The sequence below is a fragment of the Stegodyphus dumicola genome, chromosome X2, assembly GCF_044657685.1.
Source record: "Stegodyphus dumicola isolate Sdum_Otavi_A_Nest chromosome X2, ASM4465768v1".
In the NCBI taxonomy this organism is placed as follows: Eukaryota; Metazoa; Arthropoda; class Arachnida; order Araneae; family Eresidae; genus Stegodyphus; species Stegodyphus dumicola.
Window position 1 is genome coordinate 51,535,958 of NC_140781.1, and position 21,388 is coordinate 51,557,345.

General features: G+C 33.9%; 1 protein-coding gene across 3 annotated transcripts in view; it reads right to left on the reverse strand.

The window, feature by feature from the left end:
- LOC118203997 (uncharacterized) overlaps nucleotides 1–18,637 on the reverse strand; it is a 40,569-nt gene extending 21,932 nt beyond the window's left edge. For 2 of the 3 annotated variants that reach the window (XR_015039201.1, XR_015039199.1), the window contains exon 1: nucleotides 18,458–18,637. The gene's annotated coding sequence lies outside the window, so the exon portion shown is untranslated. Of the gene's footprint in view, nucleotides 1–16,419; nucleotides 16,622–18,457 lie in introns of all 3 variants that reach the window. The other variant, XR_015039200.1, reaches the window with a different exon arrangement.
- Nucleotides 18,638–21,388: the final 2,751 nt, after the last annotated feature.

Sequence of the window (21,388 nt, forward strand, 5' to 3'; positions counted from 1 at the left end):
TCATTTGTTTCAATGTTCAGTGTAAACTTCTGCTAACGACCAGCAATTATAAATCTTCTTTCAGCAAATACTATAATTTCATTTCAAGAGCCTTCCTCATGTTATTTATGATTAGACAGAAACAAATTAATGATACATTTGTTATTTTGGCCTTGGCTGCGTTTCATTAAATTAGTTCGCAATACGTTCATGGTTCTTTCTTAATTACTAGATGGGAAACACAACAGAGGATGCTGCAAGCATTTTACGTTCATTAACCAATTATTATTGTTTGAAACTTCATCTTTTCATAGTCATCACCAAAATGCAAATTGTCTACGTGAATATTTAAACCGAGGATTTTGAACATTTTAGAGCCAGAATTTTCGGCAACCTAGCTTCTAGTTTACGTCCTCGCCAGCTATGCCAGAGTTTATTCCAGCTTTTGCCATTTTTCTGGACAACATTAAAAGTTCTTCGTTAAGTATTTGAGCCAGCTTATGTAGTCTCCGACTATGATACTTGAATTTTAAACTTCAGCATTTGTTTTTTTAAGTACGCGCAAGTGACGGAATTTTGTTTTATGAGCACAAATGGTGTCTCCTGTAAAATTTAAAAAATTAATTAAAATGTTATTTTAATCTTTGCAGGACTTTGTCATCTTAGTTTAGGCTGGAGTGATAACTCGCTTGTCACTCTAATAAGGTCTGAAAAGACATTGATTTAAGCTTCTACTCATGTCAAATTTAAAACTAAAATTAATTTTGGACAAATAGAAAAATCTAACATATTTGGGAAAGCATTGTACTAGTTATGAAGCAATAAAATTATAAGAAGTTTAACTCTAGTACCACAAAAATTAACCGGGATATTTAATTTCAAAATTTGTAGTTTGTGATTTCATTTTCAACTTGTCTTCAGAAATAGTTTAAGTCAAAATAATCCGAGAAAATAAGTTTAAATGAAGTGGAGATAAAATGAGTGTAATTTAATACGCCGTACAAGGAAGTCATGTGATGTCCACATCATATTTTTTTTTAAATAACTTGAATTTATTCCTTGAAAAAGTTACCATAATTAAGGGACCGCTGATACTAAATTAACGGACGTTGTGCTTCTTTTTAATCAAGTTATGGTTTAATTTCATGAGCCAAATTGTTCCTTCTTTTTTTGGCTTGCTTATTGCTAAAGGCAAGTGATGGGCTTCTCTGGACCTTCTTAAAGCATCTAAACGCTCTCTCCGTGAGATATATGTGATCACAAAGCTGATAACTGAAAGAAATAAATGTCTAAGCATAAAAAAATCTCATGCTATTAAATATATGAATTTTTTATGAAGTTCACATAAATGAAATTAAAAAAGAACAACAGAAAATTATTTTAAGAAAAATAAAAACGATTAAAAAAATATTTAAACTTTTCACATTTCTGTTTCATATGAAGAGTATGATCGTGTACACCTGACATGTCCAAACTCTGCACCTCAAATGAACCAAATAATCATCAGCATACAATAGGGCAGGGCGCAAAGGAAAAATGCTATTTTCTTAGTCAATGGTGCATTGAAAAAGTGATTACCACATAAAATCTTCTCTAATACTGTATTTCTTTAAAAAAAATATATAGAAGGAACATAAAGAAAACCTTATAGTATATGAATACGTATTGTTTCTCTCCCGGTACCTGGCGTACAATCAGCGGCAGAGCGGTAAAATCGCTGAGCACTGATGGTTACACCTGGGTTTGATTCCAGGCAAATGGACTGGCTAAATGGGCTTTTCCGTGTGTTTCTCCAATGTGTACAGTGGATACGAGCCAACTTCCCTTAGAGAGTCTTCCGCGAAGGCATCCCTCCTTAGATAGATAGGCCCACCAGCTGAACACTGGTAGTTCGGTCCGAGGTTCGAATCCCGCGAACGGGCTGGCTGCATGGGTGTTTTCGTGGTTTTCCCCATGTGTAACGTGCATACGAGCCAGTTTCCCTTAGAAAGTCCTCCACGAAAGGCATCCCTCCCCTTAGGCAGATAGCTCTCGTGTGCTTTGCCATAATTAAATACACCACACCAACACCTTAGATAGATAGTCTTGAATGCTTTGCCATAATCAAATATACCAAACAAACCTAAAACCAGCTTTTGGAAAGATGCTTGGACTAACGATGTCACATCTGAAACAGGATTAATACCTCTTAACCTTTATCTTGCTGGGAGTTTGTTCGTTTTCATATATGCGAAATGCTTTTTTCAGACTGATACGTACTACCGAACATAGAAATAATGCACAATGAAATTTGCGAATTTCTGGGAATCACGCAAGCAAATATTTGAAGAATTCGCGACTACCCACTTTACTGAATATTTGCTTTAGAGTTGAGTTGCACTGAATTTCTATTAATTTCATCTGTAAATGACCTGGTACTTTCGTGACACCGGTTGAAAAATATTTTTTTAAAGCGACCGACTTAACAGTCCTTTTTAGTACCCGAGATTAGCGGACCCATGATGCTGAATGAAGTTCCAATTTTTATTAATATATTATAATTGCATACTTTTTATTATTTTCTTGGACCACAGAAAAATTATTCAAGGGACGTAAGCTGCCCACAAGCAGCGAATTTGACAGGCTTGGTGTACACCAGTGATATCCACTGTTGTAAGATCAACAAATTATACTATTTATTGTGGTTGTAAGATAACAAATTATATTATTTACTGTGGACTTTCTGATATACTAGTATTTTTCTGCTTCCTATTGATATTGTAAATTATACAGATACAGAGCTCACAGACGCAGTGTACACGTAAAAATTTCTGAAAGGGAACATGTGAAAACTGATTTTGATAAATCTGCTACTTTTCATAAGTGCTGATAGTGTAACGTTCTTGTTAACGTGTATATATTTTATTTATGTTCTTGTAACGGTTTAATGTGTTCAAAATGACATTCTGAATTTCTTATGTGCGTTATCTTGCATTTAGTCTCTTCTGTTCTCGTTACAAATTTATTTACAGCACTAACTATTACTGAGTAAAATTAGCATTTCGAAATTATTCCTGTTATTACTTTTAATAATATATTCCTTAATATTGGTTGAATAAAGCGTATTTTTTTACTCGGACATAAACACACGTTTTAAACTGGTCCTTGTGCTCATCTATTGGTGCACAATTAATTGCTTAATCATACTCAGAATTTCAGTTTCCTCGCTTCTTTTGAACAGAAGTTTTCAGAAGTTTTTGCGCTTCTGTGAACTCGCTACAGTCAAAAATCAAACTTAAAAAAATCAAAAAATCAAATTTGCTACAAAGTTTAACAACTCAGAATCAACATGAATTTTAAGAATATTATGATATATTTATTCTGAAGCCTTTTTCAATCCACGATTTTGTTTATAATTTCATTAAAAAATTTGTCACAAAATTTCTCTTTCTACGAAACGCATAGAGTATACAGCTTTAATCCAGCAATTATGTGTCTAGGCCATTATCGAAGCACAGAAAATGGAAATCGATCCTTTAGAGGATCTCCAAATGGTTTGGTTTGGTTTATTTAATTATGGCATACTAAGGCTATCTGCCTAAGGGCAGGGATGCCTTCGCGGAGGACTTTCCATGGAAAACTGGCTCGTATACACGTTACACATGGGGAAAACCATGAAAACGCCCATGCAACCAGCCCGTTCGCGGGACTCGAGCCTCGGACCGAACTACCAGTGTTCAGCGACTTTACCGCTCGGCCGGTGGTGAGCCTGCATCTCTAAATGTATCTACTAACTTGGGAAGAGTGCTTGGCAGCTCATTCCCAAAAAGTATTGTTGCGATATCAAACTAAAACAAAGTTTAAAATAAGAATAACATATGTTAATTAATGATTCTAAAGAATGCCGTTTCGCGTTTATTGCTGTGCATGCAGTACCACAATATAAATCCTAAATTTTAAAATAATATCGCAGTATGGGCCTTCCAATAAGCAATACGTCAGATTACCTACTACCATACCAATATCTAAGATCGGACGTGTCAAACTTTAGTACCACGACTACATATTACAATGATTATTTTTCAATAAAAATATTGAAAAAATATATTTTGCCATTTGCACAACGTATCGGCTATTTGTATTAAGTATGCACATATAAAATATTAGATTAAAAATTGGTTACGATTTTAATTATCAAAATTTAAGTTATGATAATTCTAAAATTTTGCGTGAAATTTAGGCCTGTTTAAGAGAGATAAGTTTCTTTACGTCTGGTCTTATTTTACTTAGTTTTAACCGTAAATTAGGATCCACTTTTAACGTTGTTCTGAATTTATTTTTTAAATATAACATGGAAGAAAATCCTCATTCACACAAATAGGTTGTGCAACAAGGCAATAAAAATTTAATAGCTTTATTTGAAATGCTTTAAATTATTCTTTCGGTTCAGCCAAAAGTTAACACACAGAAATTTTAATAAATTCTTGTTCTTTTTCTTCACAAAATAAAATTTCATCTGCATTTGAACAAAATGGATTTCTAATACAATTTTCGTTTTCATCACCCTCCGAAAAATACTTGTGAAAATTAGTTTATCAATAAAAAACAATGATTTTTAATGTCGGAAGCTAATTTTTTTTCTATTTTCAAGGTAGTTTCAGTTAGAAAACTTTCTAAAAGTGGTAAAAAGCTTAAAATATTACAGCCAATTCTTTGATAATTAGCTCGAGATTTTTATCATTGCATTTATTTTATGTCTAATGGTAAACAAATAGCCACTTTGTCCTTGTAATCCCAAATTTAATTCATTTAACTTTCCAAAAATATCAGCTAAATATACTAAACGCGCCAACCATAATTCACTGAATAAACATTTTTGCAATTCAAATTTTGAATAACAGAGGAAAATTTGAATTTCTGATCAAAGTTCAAAAGACTATTTAAAACGTTGCTCCTGGATAACCACCTTACTTCGGCATGTAACAAAAGCGTTTCATATTCACTGCTCATCTCTTGGCATAAAATTGTAAATATTCTGGAATTTAAAGCTCGGCTTTTAATAAAATTAATGATGTTTCACAACTTGATTCAAAACGATTTTCAGGCTTTCTGGGATTGTTTTGGCTACTAAAGCTTCACGATGAATGGAGCGATGATTAAATTTAGTTTCAGGTACGACTGTCTTTTGAGAAAAAAACACCGAAATGTTTTTTCCTGTTAAAACCCGAGTTCGGTTACTGCATAGGGCAATGCACTTACTCCAAGTAATATCACTGTCAGTTGCTTTGAAAATTTCATTTGCTGTATCATGAAGAGATTCACAAAATAAATATTCATTGGCAATTAGTTCATCTTCTTCAAAACATATGTAAACTAATAATTGAACAAAGTTCGTTACATTAGTAATTTCATCTAATTGCAATTCGAAAAACTAACTGTGTTTTATTTTTTGAATAACTGTTTCTTCTATGGAATTTGCCATTTCATGAATTCCTTGACTTTTTGTGCAATTTGATAACGGAATATTATTAAATTCATTAGCCGTTTTTTCGTTGAATAATGTTAAAACGATATCTTTATCTGCTGGTAATATAAGGTTTTTTCGAATAGTGTGAGCCTGCCCAGGCTGGTAAATTCTTAGGCTTACTAGGTAACTAGCTTCCAAAGCTTTTTCTCTTGAAGTAACAAACCTTACATTACTTGTTTACTAATTTTGAATTCCGATAATTTCCTTTTAAAATATTCTTCAGATTTATCTTTCAAATTGCTTAGATTCAAGATGTCTTTTAAGAAACGAAGGTTTCATACTTGACTGGATTATAGTTCACCGCAACAACATATTGAAGTTGAGAGTATTTTTAACTCCATTCCAAATAAATCCAAATGATAAATAACGTTCATTATATTTCCTATAAACAATTTTCCTTTTCTTTTCAATAGTATTAGTGCTAGTATATTGTCCTGGATCCATCACCTGTGAATCATCACTTTTTCGCTTAGTCAATTCTAGCCATTTTTCCGGTTTTAAAAATCTGGGTGTGTTTAGCTATTCTTTCACAAATATTTTTAAATGCACAATTTATTACGAGTTCTTCAAAAACAGACGACGATATTCACAAATCGCATAGAAAAGCAAGGAATACAAAACAACAAGAAGACAAAATATCTGTTGTTAGAGACAGCAAATCAACGTAAAAAATTATTCTAATTGAAAATAGAGCAATATGGAACTGGAAGTGATCGCGATGTAAACCGTAGGCATGCTAATAAATCGATCAACTCTAAAAGAATTAATGGGATACTATTATCTTTTTATACGGACTTATTTCCTATTAAATATAACATTCATTTCTATTACTCCTTTTAAAAACATCATTTATGACATGTTCTGTAATGTCTGTGGCTAAAAGAATATTTTTGAAAATAAAACGGAATGTTTTGCTTAAGTCTATGAGTGGCTATTGACCTTGAACAAAGCTCAGATCGCATAAATTTAAGAGTATTAGAGAAAACGCTTAAACAGGATGTTGGGGTATTTAATTTTTGAATTTAATAGTTAAAAGTACTTTCAAAATCGTAAAAACAACCTTGTATTTAGCGTAAGTATATTGAAACACTCAATCGATTTCGAGGGCAGCTAAAGGTCCCTCCTCATCAGGAGAAAGAAATATCTAGAAAGAAGAAAAATAAAGGAGAAGGAGTCTCAGAAACACGTGGTCCTTATCAGCACTGCACGTGGTTATAACCGGAATTTTAATCAGAGTTACACTGGCCGCCTACTTTTACTGAGCCAGGCTATCTGATCAAACATGTAACCCAAAGGACAAGAAAAATTAGCGAAGTTAAAAATAGGGAGCGAGGGGTAACTGCACCTTCACTCTCAAAATCTGAACATCGAATAATGGAAAGCAACCACTGAACGGATTTTTATTCCCTCTGGTAGTACCAAACGCGAGGAGGTAACGCCATCTATCAGCAAAAATAACTGAATTAAGAAAGTAGAATTTTAAAGGCATTAGGAAGGACTGGATTGGAAATCATTAACTAAACATGTTAAATCTTTGTGAATATGAAAAGCCTCCAGAAAATCCAATTCACCAATGGAAGAAGCCTTTTGGATAATTTTAGCAGACCCAAAGTCAAAATTATGGTTAAATGTCCAACTATGATACGCTACTGAAGACTTGTTAATTTCGCCTTTTCTGACATAAGATTCATGTTCCTTGATACGAAACTTCAACGCTCTTTTTGTTTGGCCAATATATCTTAAACCCCACTGACACGATATACTATAAATTCCCGAAGAATTCAAGACAGAAACGCAATCTTTTAGAATATTTTAGTATTGCGTTTCTGCGAACGGGCTGGCTGCGTGGGCGTTTTCGTGGTTTTCCCCATGTGTAACGTGTATACGAGCCAGTTTCCCTTAGAAAGTCCTCCACGAAGGCATCCCTCCCTTTAGACAGATAGCCCTCGTGTGCTTTGCCATAATTGAATAATCCCAATGCCAATTCCATAATACTCGCAGAGTGTCTTATAGTTATCCCTTTCTTTAACGCTTTCATTACCTCCGCCGTCTAAATGTTAGCCATTTATGGTTGAGCTTGCTGGTACTAGTATCAGTTTCTGTACCGCCTGATCTTTTACTTTGCGCTTCTCAAAGGCTTTAATACCTCTTGAATATTAGGTATTAACAGGGTTATTAAACCAGAATCCTCGACTGCAGTGCATACAGATTTGAAATCCTAAATGCTACAGAGCACACTGGTGGCAGATCCACAAACTAATTCTGACAAATTCGAAAGCATGACGGACTACATCTGATTCCAAAGTTATTGAGATAATTTTGACACTGATTTTCTGAGATAATTTGACACTAATTTACTGAGGTACTTTTCAGCAATTAATCACAGATAAATGATTTATTTTTTCTTTTTAAATAGCCGGACATTTACTCCTCAAAATTTGTCGAGAGTAACTGAATACATCGGCCATTTAGCTGTTTAATCACCGACAGCTCTACTTGGAGTGCACCACAAGGAGTAGACAATATTACACCAAGTGAAAGGAGAAAGATACATATATTCAACCAAGTAATTAAGCAGGATTCGAAGCTGCATCTTGGAGTTCGGATTTACAGCTGGCCTTTGCTAGCTTCTATACCCTCCAGGGAGAAAGATAACAAATGATTACTCTATTTCAACGCCAAAACCCCTCTTTTATCTCTTGCATCTTCATTATGAAATTTTATTTTTACACAAGAGAAAAGTTCTCGAAAGAAAGGAGCAAATCAAAGTAAGTAGCGTTCATAATGGATACATTGAAAAGTGGTCAGTTATAGAACATACAGTAATAAAATCGTTTTCATATGTTAAAACCTAGTGCAAAAATAAATTCTTTCAAGCAAATAATGTCAAAATCTTGAAGTAAATTATAATTTATTTTTTAACTATTTCAATAAACACAATTCGCCCATAAAATTTCAGGACTATTTTTTTTCCCCAACCAATCCACTGAAGCTGCCAGAAGAAGTGTCAGCAATTACTACCTCCTTCTGCTTCCATTAAAATATCACAAAAACGTTTGAATGGAATTAGTTACTCGATTTTATTCAGCCAGTACCTGTAGTTAATTTAATTTAATGATTGAACAGTGGGAAGCAAATCAGCTTTTCTCCCATAACTGTAACTGTCGTTAACGAAATATGCTATTATTTTAAAACTTTTCCTCTTTGTCACCAGATTTCACATGCACATCTTACTTTTAGTTTCTTAAGTGAAGTATCACCTTAAAGTGTACCATTTTGAGAGAATTTCAGAAATTCAAAATACCATAATGATGAAGATAAGGAGTGTTTAAAGAGTTGACTTCTACGAAACAGTTTAAAAGATCTATGAATATGTCAAAAGACGTAAATCATCAGAAGGAATATTATAAAGTTCAATTCACTTTAACTTGACATAAATTCTTGTTTAATCCTCTAAGACTGTTAGATGAATTATCATCCCGTCTTTACTTTACAGCACCAAAATACTAAGCAATTCGACAAATATAAAAGCGACTAAAATATTTATTTGAAGTTCATCTTGAAGTGACACAAACTGAAAACACTAACAGATGACGAAGACGGAGAGACAATCATTCTACTAAGAGATTAAGTGCTATTGTCTCGCCTTTCCCTCATACTAACATTAGGAGGTACATGACATAGCATTGTAACATGTTGTTCCTGTTGTAACTGAGGACGTAATTACATAATTTATATATTTAATTACATTATTTCAGATACTCAGATTACTTTCCAGCAGAACATACACTTAGAATAGTACATATTACAAATACATTTTGCAAACGTAACATAATTTTACAAACGTATATTACGAGATATCTAAATTCAGTAGTAATACAGAGAGTTAAACTTCTAGAAACAAACTGAGTGAATATTAAGTTCTTACTTTAGGCACTGTTCCTTAGGCAGACGAGGAAACAATGATTCAAAATATTTACAAGTTTAAAGGCTTAAAAACCTGCATTCACTATTCCACGATTACTAACTTAATTTAGACTGGGTTCGGTCCTTTGTGGCATAATTTTATAAAACGAACCTTTTTCTGAATGACATTTCGGGTAGAGAGGCAATCCAGATCATTATGCCTTCAAATGTCGTTTGAAGACTGCACATCACAGCAAGCTCTCAACGACAGGTTTACTCTTCTGCAGTCTTTTGGTAAAGAACTATGTCAACCATTGTCATTAACCAAACAGCTCTTTATTCTGTTAAATATGGATATATTCTTTACAACTGTAAGCTACTCAGCAACAACGAAACTACAAAACAAAATATATTCGTCATCGGAATTCTCTCTTTAAAAGATCGAAAAACTATCACTTCTTACTTTACAAAATTATATATCTCTAGCGCACAATTTCTAATAATTCAGAAACGGAAATCAATGAAAGCAACATCCATCGAAAAGAATGCAAGTGCAATAATATACTTATGCAAATACATAAGTCAGTATCATTATAGTAACTTTGTAAATGATGTGAATAGAATGTGTGTGTATAATAATAGAAAAATGTTACTGTATATGGGAATTATGCTTAGAGCAAATGGGCAAATTAAGAGCTTATGCCACTTCATATCAAAATTCAATTTCCAGTGTGCTGCAACTTTGCAACACCTGCTGTGTGTTCCAAACAACTTAGCCAGGTCAGTACAACAATAATTAGGTATTAGTATTTATACTCTACGGGATGAATTATCACCTCTAGAATAACTAACTATCAAACAGTCATACACTGAATTAGAACACTTTAGGTTTATTCTACCTCACCCCTTGTGAATGATTAAATTAAAATATGCAAACATAAATTTACCAGCCAATCTAGACCTGGTTTAAAACTTAAAAGCTTCCTTTCACAATGAGTATAAATTCAACAATTTAAATCGTATAGTTTAACGAGTCTCAAAATTTAACTAGAGACTATGAGCTTGCTTAGACCGCGATAAAAATTCAAACATACATTTACCAAAACAGGATATAACCGCAGTTTAAAGTTTTCCCAGCAAGACCAGTATTAAAGTCGCCAACAAACTTCACTTTAATCAACAATGGGGCGGATTGCAGGCTAAACTCTCGCACTTGTATTAGGAGCCAAAGTTTCATAGCATTATATGTGATTGCATGGATATTTTTATACCTCATATAAATAAAGCGATTACTAATGAAAATTATAGAGAAAAAGATAACGGGTCTGAAATCTTAAATAAGAACAGTAATAATATCGATAGTAATAATAGTTTAACTTAGTAACAATATAACTTAACAACAATGTAACTTAAATAACAATAGCAATCTTATTTGCCTTTAAGGAGTAATTCCAAGTATGCTCAGGGAAAGTAATTCCAAATGGCACTACCTGAGTTTCTCTGAAAGGATACAAACAAGTTTAGCAACTTTTGAGTCTTAATGGTTGTTTTGATTCTGACTTAAGTATATAATTACTAATACTGAAAAATAAACTTATCAAGCGAGCAGAACATGAGAGTTCAAACAGAAACAAGAATGAGGTTATTCGGAATGTTAAATCCACCCAACTGGCTATTTGTCTCATCTTGAAAACGAGTCTTTTGCAGGTAAACATTTAGTAGGAAATAGGAGGAAAGTTCTGTTTGATTTCTATACTTTTTTGTTACCTAATGGCCCCGTTAAAAAGCAGGGCATAAAATAAAACCTCAGAGAAGAAGGAAATTTCAAAGCTTTCAGAAAAAACTCTCAAACGCCATTTTTGTGGAAACATTTTGAAAGAAAGCTTTCTATTGCGATCTTTAGAGAAGGATTAACATTTGTAGACTACTAATTTGCGAGCTGTCATCCCAGAAGGACAAAAGTTGTTCATGAATTTATTGCTACTATATTAGCTGCGCACACGACTTAAGTGCTACATACATAAAAGATGCACGATTTCCATTTTGTTTTACAGCAGGGAAAACTAAACACACTTGTTATCTCTCTCATACGGATTCCCTTTTATCATTCATATCATTAAGTTGTATACGTGCAAGAAAAGGTAATGTGAGTAATATAATACGTATGTTATTTCTGACGCAGCTAAGAATTTATTTGACGTTTCTTAAGGGCTTTTCTTTTAATCTGTAGTCAATTGCATTTTCCTGGATTGACTCAGGTCATTAATTCAGTTTCTTAATTAAATTCATCTCTGCTAAAGGGTTTTTGTTATTTAATCATTCGCAGAACGTAAGTCGCCATTTGGCTTATCAAAGCATCAGAATCTATAATTTAAAGGGAGAAAGCAGTATTTTGCAACCTGTTACTTTACTGCGTTTTTCTAAACTGCCGAAGGTCGTAAGTGCAATTTCTGATAACAGTTTACTTAGGACTTGTTTTTCTTCCACGAATCTTATTTTATCTGTACAGAGCATTAAAAATCGGAATGTGTCTTATCGGAATATAACCTCCTGCGTTTTAATCAGAAAAAATAGTTAATTACAGAACTGATTTCAGAATGGCGCCTATCATCCGAGCTGTTGAAAACGCACATTTAACTTCTGATCTGTCAAAGACTTAATCACTAAAAGCCTACTGTTAAATAGAAAACTTATAACATAACTGCCAATTAAAATCAATGAACAATTTTGTATCTTAAGTGTATTATATATATATATCTTTTACAATAAAGTTCTTTGATTAAAAGGAAATATTACTAAAAAAATCATAAGAAAGAGAAAATGCATTTTCGATACCACTGTGTATTTATTGATACGTCCTATATTTATAAGTACGAAGAAGCAGATTGAGTAGTGCTATATGAGATAACATTGATGTAGACAGTCACTAATATTATTTGATAGCCACAACTACAAATGAAACAATATTAATATAAGTAGTGAGAAACGGATGATCCATTCCGTAAATACAAAACTACGTCCTGCATTTGTGGAATGAATGAACTGCCTTTCACTATCTACATAAATATTATATTAGATTTTGCAGTAGATATGAGTACATTTTCCGGCATTAAATAATTAAAAAACGTATTTCTATATATTTTAAGCATTCAGTGTCACCCTCAAAATTTATTTTTACTCTTTCTAGGGCACGGGTTTTGTTTACGTGCTTCTGATTCTCTCAAATTTCTGTAAAAACATTTTCCTATTTAAACTTTCTCGTCAGCGATCAGTTAATAATACCACTGAATACTGGTACTTCAAAGCACATTCAACGAAAGCTCTGGCTACATGAGGTTTCAATGACTTTTTCGTGAATTCGAGGTTTCAGGACTCCTATGTACAACGTTTTTAAGACAAAGTTTCACTTACTGAATCTTCCGCGAAATCATCCTTCCAGTTAATACACTAGTCACCAAAATTAGGGAATAATGAGGAAAACATATAATCCCTAAGTAAATGTTGAAACCAGTGTCCAATGCTGTAATTATATATGTTAATTACAGCATTGCGACTGAATTAAGCGACTTAATTAAATGCAAATGAGCACAAAACTGCACTTCCGTGCATTAGTGCCGGAAATATGCAGATTCGTTGATTGACAATGTGGTGCACATTGGACACATGTTGAAATTTCGGTCTGTAGTGTTGTTTAAAGTGAATGTGGTTTCTGAGAGTGATCAGTATTCAGTAGTTATGACGCAAAAGTACCATTTAAGTGAAAGTCAAAAGTGGTGAATAATTGGTAGAATCCAGGGAGATCAAACACAAATGGAGGACGCCTAAGATTTGAATATCCCTCAAGAGTTTGTAGCAGCCTTTTAAGCACTGGATCAGTTGATAGACCTAGTCAAGGGCGACCAAGAGCAATAACTGCATCAGAGGACCGTTTTCTGTCGTTGTCGGTTCGAAGAAATCGCGAAGCGACTTCAAGAGATTTGGTTCTAGATGCTTAGGCTGCCACGGGAAATCAAATTATCCGTTCTATTGCTACACGAAGGCTTAAGAAAGTTGGACGGTATCCGAGAAAACCAATGACCTGTGTCCTACTCACTCTAGCTTCCACAGGGGCACATTTAAAATGGTGCCGTAGTCATGTTCAATGCAGCTAGAATGACTGGGCCGTGTACTGTTTACTGACGAATCCAGATAAAGTCTGAACAGTGATTCTACACGTGTTTTGATCTGAAGAAAGGAAGGAACATGCAACTTGCCTTCCCTTGTCTGTGAAATATCCCGTTTCCATGACCGCAGTTTAATGGTTTGGGGAGGAGTTATGACAAATGGCCGCACCGAGCCGAATATCATTCAAGGAGGTTCTGTAACCGCTCGGAGATATGCGATCGAGGGATTGGAACCCCATCTTAGTCTGTTTGGGTGTGCTGATGGCTCAGAGGTTTCGCTAATGTATGACAGTTCTCGGTCACTTCAAGCTTGCTTATGTGTCAGAATATTTTCAAACAGAAGATATCACTCGAATGTATTGGCCACTTTACTCACCCGACTTGAACCCGATTGGTATGTTTAGTTTAGTTTAGTTTAGTTTAGTGACGGAGGACGTGGGCACCATCCCTTTACTATTATGGTTAATTGGTTTAGCGCCACGTCCACCCTTATCTAAAGCTGACTCATGTTAGAGCCACACGAGATCCACTCATAGGGCACATTGATTAGTGTTACAAAACATAGATATTAAAAATGGTTACATCTGTGTGAACACAGTACTTATGAACAAAACTTTAGCAAGTGACACATAAGATTACAATTCAATACCCTAGCAAGTAATGGGATGCCTAGCGCGCCGAATTTCAATGCGTCAAATTCTTCCCCGGAACAGGAGCTGAAAGAGCACTTTTAGAAGAATGGCGTGCTAAGACTTCATCAATACTTTAATGAATATTGAAATCGGACAGATACGCGTGCCTCACATCATGAAATCAAGATGTGAGGTATGTATAGCTATCCAATATGACCATACTGAAGATCTATCCGATGTGACATATTAAAGAAATATTTTTTTCACAAGAGGTGACATAATATTTTCATCATTTTCAATTTGCAAAGATTTGATTTTCATTTCAATATTTTGTGAATAATTAACTGCTAAACATTTTAATTTATGTTAATTAATGCTTTTTTGCAAATTTCTATTAATATTTTTTCATTAAGTATCAGTTACGTTTTATTTCTGTCATTATCCTTTAATTTTGATGACCAGTGTATGACAGCTTTTGCATGCTTTGGTTTAACTAGTTAACCAACCAGCCAGTTTCTACCTGGTCATCAAAATTAAAGAATAAGGACAGAAATAAAATATCTGAAACTTTAATGAAAAATTATATTAATCGAAATTTGTACAAAAGCATTAGTTAACATAAATTACAATGTTTGGCTGTTGATTATTCGCAAATATTGAAATTAAAATCAAATTTATGGAACTTAGGAAATGATGGAAAAATTAAGGCAGCTATTGTCGAAAAAAAGGTTTCTTTGGTGTATGGTCACCTCGGACAAATATGCATCAGCGAAAGTAACTACATAGAAATGAGTTTTGCCATAATCTAATCTAAAAAATTTCCTGTGCTTACTGAGAAATAAAAGTTGTTTATGAATGAATGCGAGCAGTTCAGACCCACGTTGCTCAAAATATAACTGTATAATTAAGGAAAAATTAGCTTGTATGCATATGTATTGTTTTGCCGAGCTCCAGATATCCAAATTAGTTAGGATTTCAGTCAATCCCAAAGTTCGCTAAGCAGATTTTTGGGAAATGCTTATTTTCTGCAGGTTAAATGTGTAGTCAATGTAATTTTATTTATTTATTTGTTTATCGTATTTTATTTCAATGATAATTATATTGCTAAATTTAAAAAAAACGTGTCAGGCCATAGAACCTCTGATCACTAGACGAACGAGGAGAGCAGATTTAGCGTTAACCCAAGTGCACCACGAAGAGGTCTGCTACTTTACCCCCGCTTAGAAACATCCATGCCCTTTACTGCGATTCGAACCCGGGCCCATCCCTACAGCAGTCAGCGTCACTAACCATTGTGCGAGATGGGCAGTCAGTTTCTTAAATAAAAACAAAATGATTTTTCTTTCCTTAGTATACAAAATACGAAATACGGTGACTTTTTTGACATAATCAAACACTTGAATTAATTTTCATTTGCTTAAAACACATTGCCATAATCCAAATAACCTAACCTAACCGTAACCTAACATAAAACTATAACTCATGAACTGCACATTTATTTAAATTATTTGAACCATTTTTAAAGTATGTATTGTACTCTTGTTTTTGTATTATTTAAATTAACATAAATATTTAAATGTATATTAATAAATTTAAATTGCGTTAAATTGCATTAAGCTTAATCTTATATGGCCTAGAAAGAAAACGCAACGTAGATAACTGAAAATCTAAATATCTAAAATCCGAATAATTAATTTTCTTTTGTACTAGATTTGAAGGTATGACAAAATATCTTACTAAAAGAAATGTTCTAATGGTAGAATTCTACTCGTAAAATATTTTGTGACTGCGTGATTATATGCAACTGACTGTATTATCATGAGATAAACCAAAACTTGAATCTGAGATCTCTAAATTCTTCGGTGTTCTCAAGTGATTTCCTAACTGTGCGGTGTCTTAGCGTAATTTATTTTAACTTAGTAAGGTACTTAGCAATATACCAGATTACGCTTTTGTTCGCAATTTATCGCCCTTACAGATACGCTAACGGAAATAATACAAATCCAAGTGAATCCAAACTGATATATTTAAGAGATTTTACAGTTCAGAGAATAGCACAAAACGGAACTTTAACTAAAGATTTACCGAAGCTTTCAAGCATTAGAACAGTAACTTGAGTGGCAATAACGTAAGCCTAAATGCCTTAGGATTTCAATTAAAGGAGAGGCTGCTTAAATCAAAGTTCTTTCACCTATTTCGTCTTCTAATAGTAAGTAAAGTTGATATAACTTACTGCTACAGGTGCATTGTCAACTGTACTGTTTGATTATTTATTGAATCTACAGCCAGACGAGCGCAAGGACGGAAGAAGTGGTCACAGACATTCCACACAGAAGGCATCAACAAAGAATCATACGTCTATACTTCTCTGTTTCAACACCAGTTTTAACTTCTCAAATAATCAATCAATATGTTTACTTCTGGACAGGGTTAAGCTGGAAAGCAAGTAAAAAAAGAGGCACAAAATTTAAAATAAATAAATGCTGCTTAGTTAAACTTATAAGCGTATGGTTAATCTTCTAAAAAAGGCGTCACTTTCAGGTTCTCAATTTATTTATCTTTCTACTGATGCTTCTGCAAAAGTCAAAGCAGAAACAATTACCATTAAAGTCAATAACCTTGCAATAAAATCAATAATAGTAACAACATTATAAAGCGTTACGATTCTATCTTCAAATTCGGATTCCTAATTACGACTGTCTTTAATCTATAGGACAACACTTGATTTAAAAATTATGAATCAAGTGTTCATCATTAAGGTCATTAAAAAATTAATAAACTTCATATGAAGCTTTTAATGATTCTACAATCTACAGACAGCTAGACATGTATAACGTACACAATACGATAACATTACTAACTACTTTTCCTTTTTTGTCAATTGTTGTTTCGTAGCACAGAGTACACAGAGTATAAGTTTTCAATCATTATTCGAATATCCAAACTTTGCTGGGTAACTGGGTTACATGATGTCAAACATTTGAATCTAGAAGTGGTAACCTCTTTTGCACTTTATGATTTGTTATTTCAGTTACAAACAATCGATTCTTGACGAAGGGGGACGTTATTCTAAATGAATGAAATATGTCTCATTTGCATGGTTTTTGCATGTTTGATTTGAAAAAAACGCTATAATACAGCCAATAAGAAGTATTTTATATCTCATATATACAAAGATAATAACTCTTAATTACATTAGCTTTTTGTCTCAAATATTTCAAAAGAATCTTCCACTGCGATTTCTTTATTAGGGAATCAGAAATTCATTTAATAAAGATATGCCAATAAAGATAAAGATAAAAATTTAAAAGATAAATCTTTAATAATGTTTGCATTAAGAAAACATTTTTGTTAAATAAACCATCTTCAGTGGGACGGGAATTAAACAAAACCTTTTCCTCCCGACATAATATTTCTTTCAAACAATATTATTTATTTATTCTAAACTTTTTCCCTAAGTATATTTCTTTTACAGGCATAGTACAAATGAATAAATTTTCTTGCTAAATAAACAGATTTTGCTGTGTATTTTTACTGAATTTTTTTGCCCTATTTTATCTGAATCAATATATATTTTTCAAAAAACTTTCTCATGGTTTTTACACAGAATGTTTCCAAAACTGGGATAAACCATTCTGCAATTTTTATTGTAAAAGCGTGACAAATATATAAAGGAATGTCTAATTAGCAATCGGAATACAAGTGGATTGAATCCTAGTAAGGACGCAGCTGATTTTTTATGTCTATTACTCTGAATAACCTATTAGTTCTACATATGTAATATCGATTTTTGAACCTTTCCTTGCTAATGTAATTTTAGGCGGCTAACTCCATCCAATTAAGATTGCAGTTTTCCTTTTAGTGGTCTATGTAGTTGTTCCAATTAATCCCGAAAATATATACATAATAAAGCTTAATGAACCATAAGCATTGTATTTTGCTTTAGCTCTGTTGACTTCAAGAAATGTTACTTTTTCATGCAGCTCCCAATAAGGCTATGAATAGGGCTTTATTCAAGGCTATGAAGTGTTTTACAGTAAATTGGATGTGGAAGATAAAAATTGAGGCATTTTGTTTAGATCAGTTGGATGAGTCTTCAAAATTAGTCATTTTTTGAAAACGCATTACAAAGGAGAAATCATCTAGGGGTCAAAAGATGTTAATTAATGGTTAGACTTCAGTAATATTAACAGCTGTATGCTTTATTTGAAATTCAGAATTAAAATTAAAGCATTTTATTTACAACTGGGACAAAATCTAAAATATCTTACCTACTATTGCGCTCTCATCTAACAGCAGCACTGAAAAGTGGAATAATAGGCTTAGTGAAGCACATTAAAATGTAACTGTTATGACTGCTATAGAAGAATGTCTGAAACTATTTTAAAATTATGCAAAATATTCACTTTAAAACTCATGTCCTGAAGGCTAGACTTCGAAGGAGGAGACTAAGGAGCTTCTTATTGGAAGACTGGGCAAAATAAAGAAGATAAAACCTGAATAGCGCCTCCGCTCTATTTTTGTTTTTTACTCGATTGCGAAACACTTATTCGCTAATATTAAAAAGCAGAAGGTATGGGATTTTATAAACATGACCTTCTCTTCGATTGCGAAATATTTAAAAAAAAGGCAAAGAAGCGAGTTAAAGCAAAAAATAAATCTGAGGTTTTTAAACTATTTTTTTTTCAAACTTTCGGAAGTTATTTAAATTAGGAATCGCTATAATGCCATGTTGTTAAAAGCGATTATCTGCAGCAATTCTAAAAAAATATTCAAAAAAACCCTCATTCGGGAAAAATAAACATTTGAAGAAATTAATACTTGAGATATCAGTTATCAGTTATTTGTCAAAATCGTATAAAGTTCTTAATTTGAACTTGGACCTCAGATAAACTGCTTTTTTGATTTATATGACGCTGTAAACAATTGTTGTTTTCAATAGCTGGATAAATAATGGCTTATAATCGTAGGTAAATACCATTGTTGTACTGACAATGGCAATAACAATATTTTTTTAATGAAGGAAACCGAGTAATAGTTTTACAGAATATCATTGTTGTACTCAACAATGGCAATAAAAGTATTTTTGTTGAGTAAATGGTAGTTTCGTGTAATATCGTTTTTGTAATAAAAAGTGAAATCTGAAGGCAATTTATTGAATATTTTACATTTCCAAATTCTGCATTTAAAAGAAACACGCACACCTATACATATAGACGAACACAATCGTTTCTTCCAACATAAAATTAATGATCTTGTTCTAAAACCTTTGTTATGAATCCCGCATAATATATAATATGTATATAAAGGCAATAAAAATGTATTTACAGGCAACGAAGCCTTTTTAGTTTATTTTCTGACAGATATGTAACGGGGAGAAATCTGAACGGGGAAAATGCTACCGAAACAGTGAGAGTTTGTCTGCGAAATCATAAGTTAAAAAAAGGCCCATATTAAATAAAAACTGTGCGTGATTTGGTAAAAACATGTGAATTTGGTAAAACGATGTGTGATCGCTAAATGAGCACATGTGATATACCGCGATCCACACGACTATATGTTCATTTTGAAGTCGTTACGGAAGTGCATAATACGATTACTGCAGGCTCATTGAATACTGCAAAAAATGTTGCCTGCAGTTTTTGTATGTACTGAAAACCACAGTCCTCAAGATTCTGCGCTCTGTTCTGTGTATGTTTTCTTATCGATTCCAGCGCGTCCAGATCTTGCAACCAGGAGACGACCAACAGTGTGTCGACTTTATGAATTTGGTTCATTCTCAGATATAAGGAAAATAGCAGGCGGTCTCTGAGGATATTGCTACGTTCTTGTACGGGTTCGTAGATTTGGAGTGATTGGTGGCAACGCTTGATGAAGAATCAGACACAATTTACTTAGCTAATATTACTTAGGGCAGCTCCAAAAACACGTTTACAGTTATCGAAAACTAAGAGAAGCACGTTGAAACAATCAGTGACACAGCATTCAGGCTATCAGGCTTATAGCGGTGGAGACAGCTTCACGGCAAAGCACCAGAGTACAGCTCCCGACTCGGTTTAGTCGTTCTCAGAACTCTACTTACTCTCGAGACTCTCCACGCTACAACTCGCCATGCACTTGACGATATACTAGAGTACAGCTCCCGACTCGGTTTGGTCGTTCTCGGAGCTCAACACACTCTAGGATAAAACTCGACGATGCAGTAACTCGCGATACACTAAGAGACTCTCTCGGCACTAGACTGACGATCAACTCGCTAGACGAGGACTCACTCACTCCGCGCGCAGGAAGGGTTTATATAGCTTTTGGGCTGCCTTCGAGGACATTCTGGTCCAAAACCGGTAACTATTCTAGAAGATAACCAGCAATTCTAGAAGGTTCTCCATCCGTCTATGGCATATCGCCAATTTTGTCTCCATATATCGCTAAATGAGCGATTTCTCGGCAAATATGACAACCCTACCTTCCCTTGCCATTTTCTAGCAACCCCAAAAATCGCTTTGCGGTGAAGCTATCTTACCGCAGCTGAACATTTTGTAACAATATTATGGACGAATGGGGCGCAAACTCCAAGAACTGCGTTCACTGGGCTGACGAAAATCCTCACTGTGTGACACCAGGCCTTTACATGAAGCTACTGTGTGGTGCGGCATCACAAGCACATTCGTTCTCGGTCCGTACGTCTTCGGAAAGTTCTTTTCCACAGATATGAGAACATGCTGTACCACGAGTATTCGGTATGCAACAATGCTGCAGAATTGCAGCAGCGAAACATCGTTAATGACATTGCATGGTTGCAGGATTATGCTCTTCCGCACGTCGTCACATGTGTTCGGCAAGTGTTGTTACAGCACTTGCCGAAGGCAGAATCATCTCCCGTAACCTTCCAATTTCATGGGCACCGCGATCGCTCAACCTCACACCGACTGTTTCTTGTTCTGTGTTATCTGAAATTTAAAGTATACATACCAAATTCACGAGATTTGTCAGAATCAAAGATGCTGTAAAACATGAAGTTATACAGATTCCTTCTGAGATTCCTCTGTGTTGTCAAGAATCACAGTTCTGCATGCAGTGCGTTGACGTCTGTGAAGGTGGGCACGTTGAAAACTTGCAATCCCAAAAAAAAGTTTTTTTTTCCCTCTCCTCTCTTGTGTTGTCACTGGTCCTTAACAATGCTTTTCTTTTCAAATGTGTTTCGC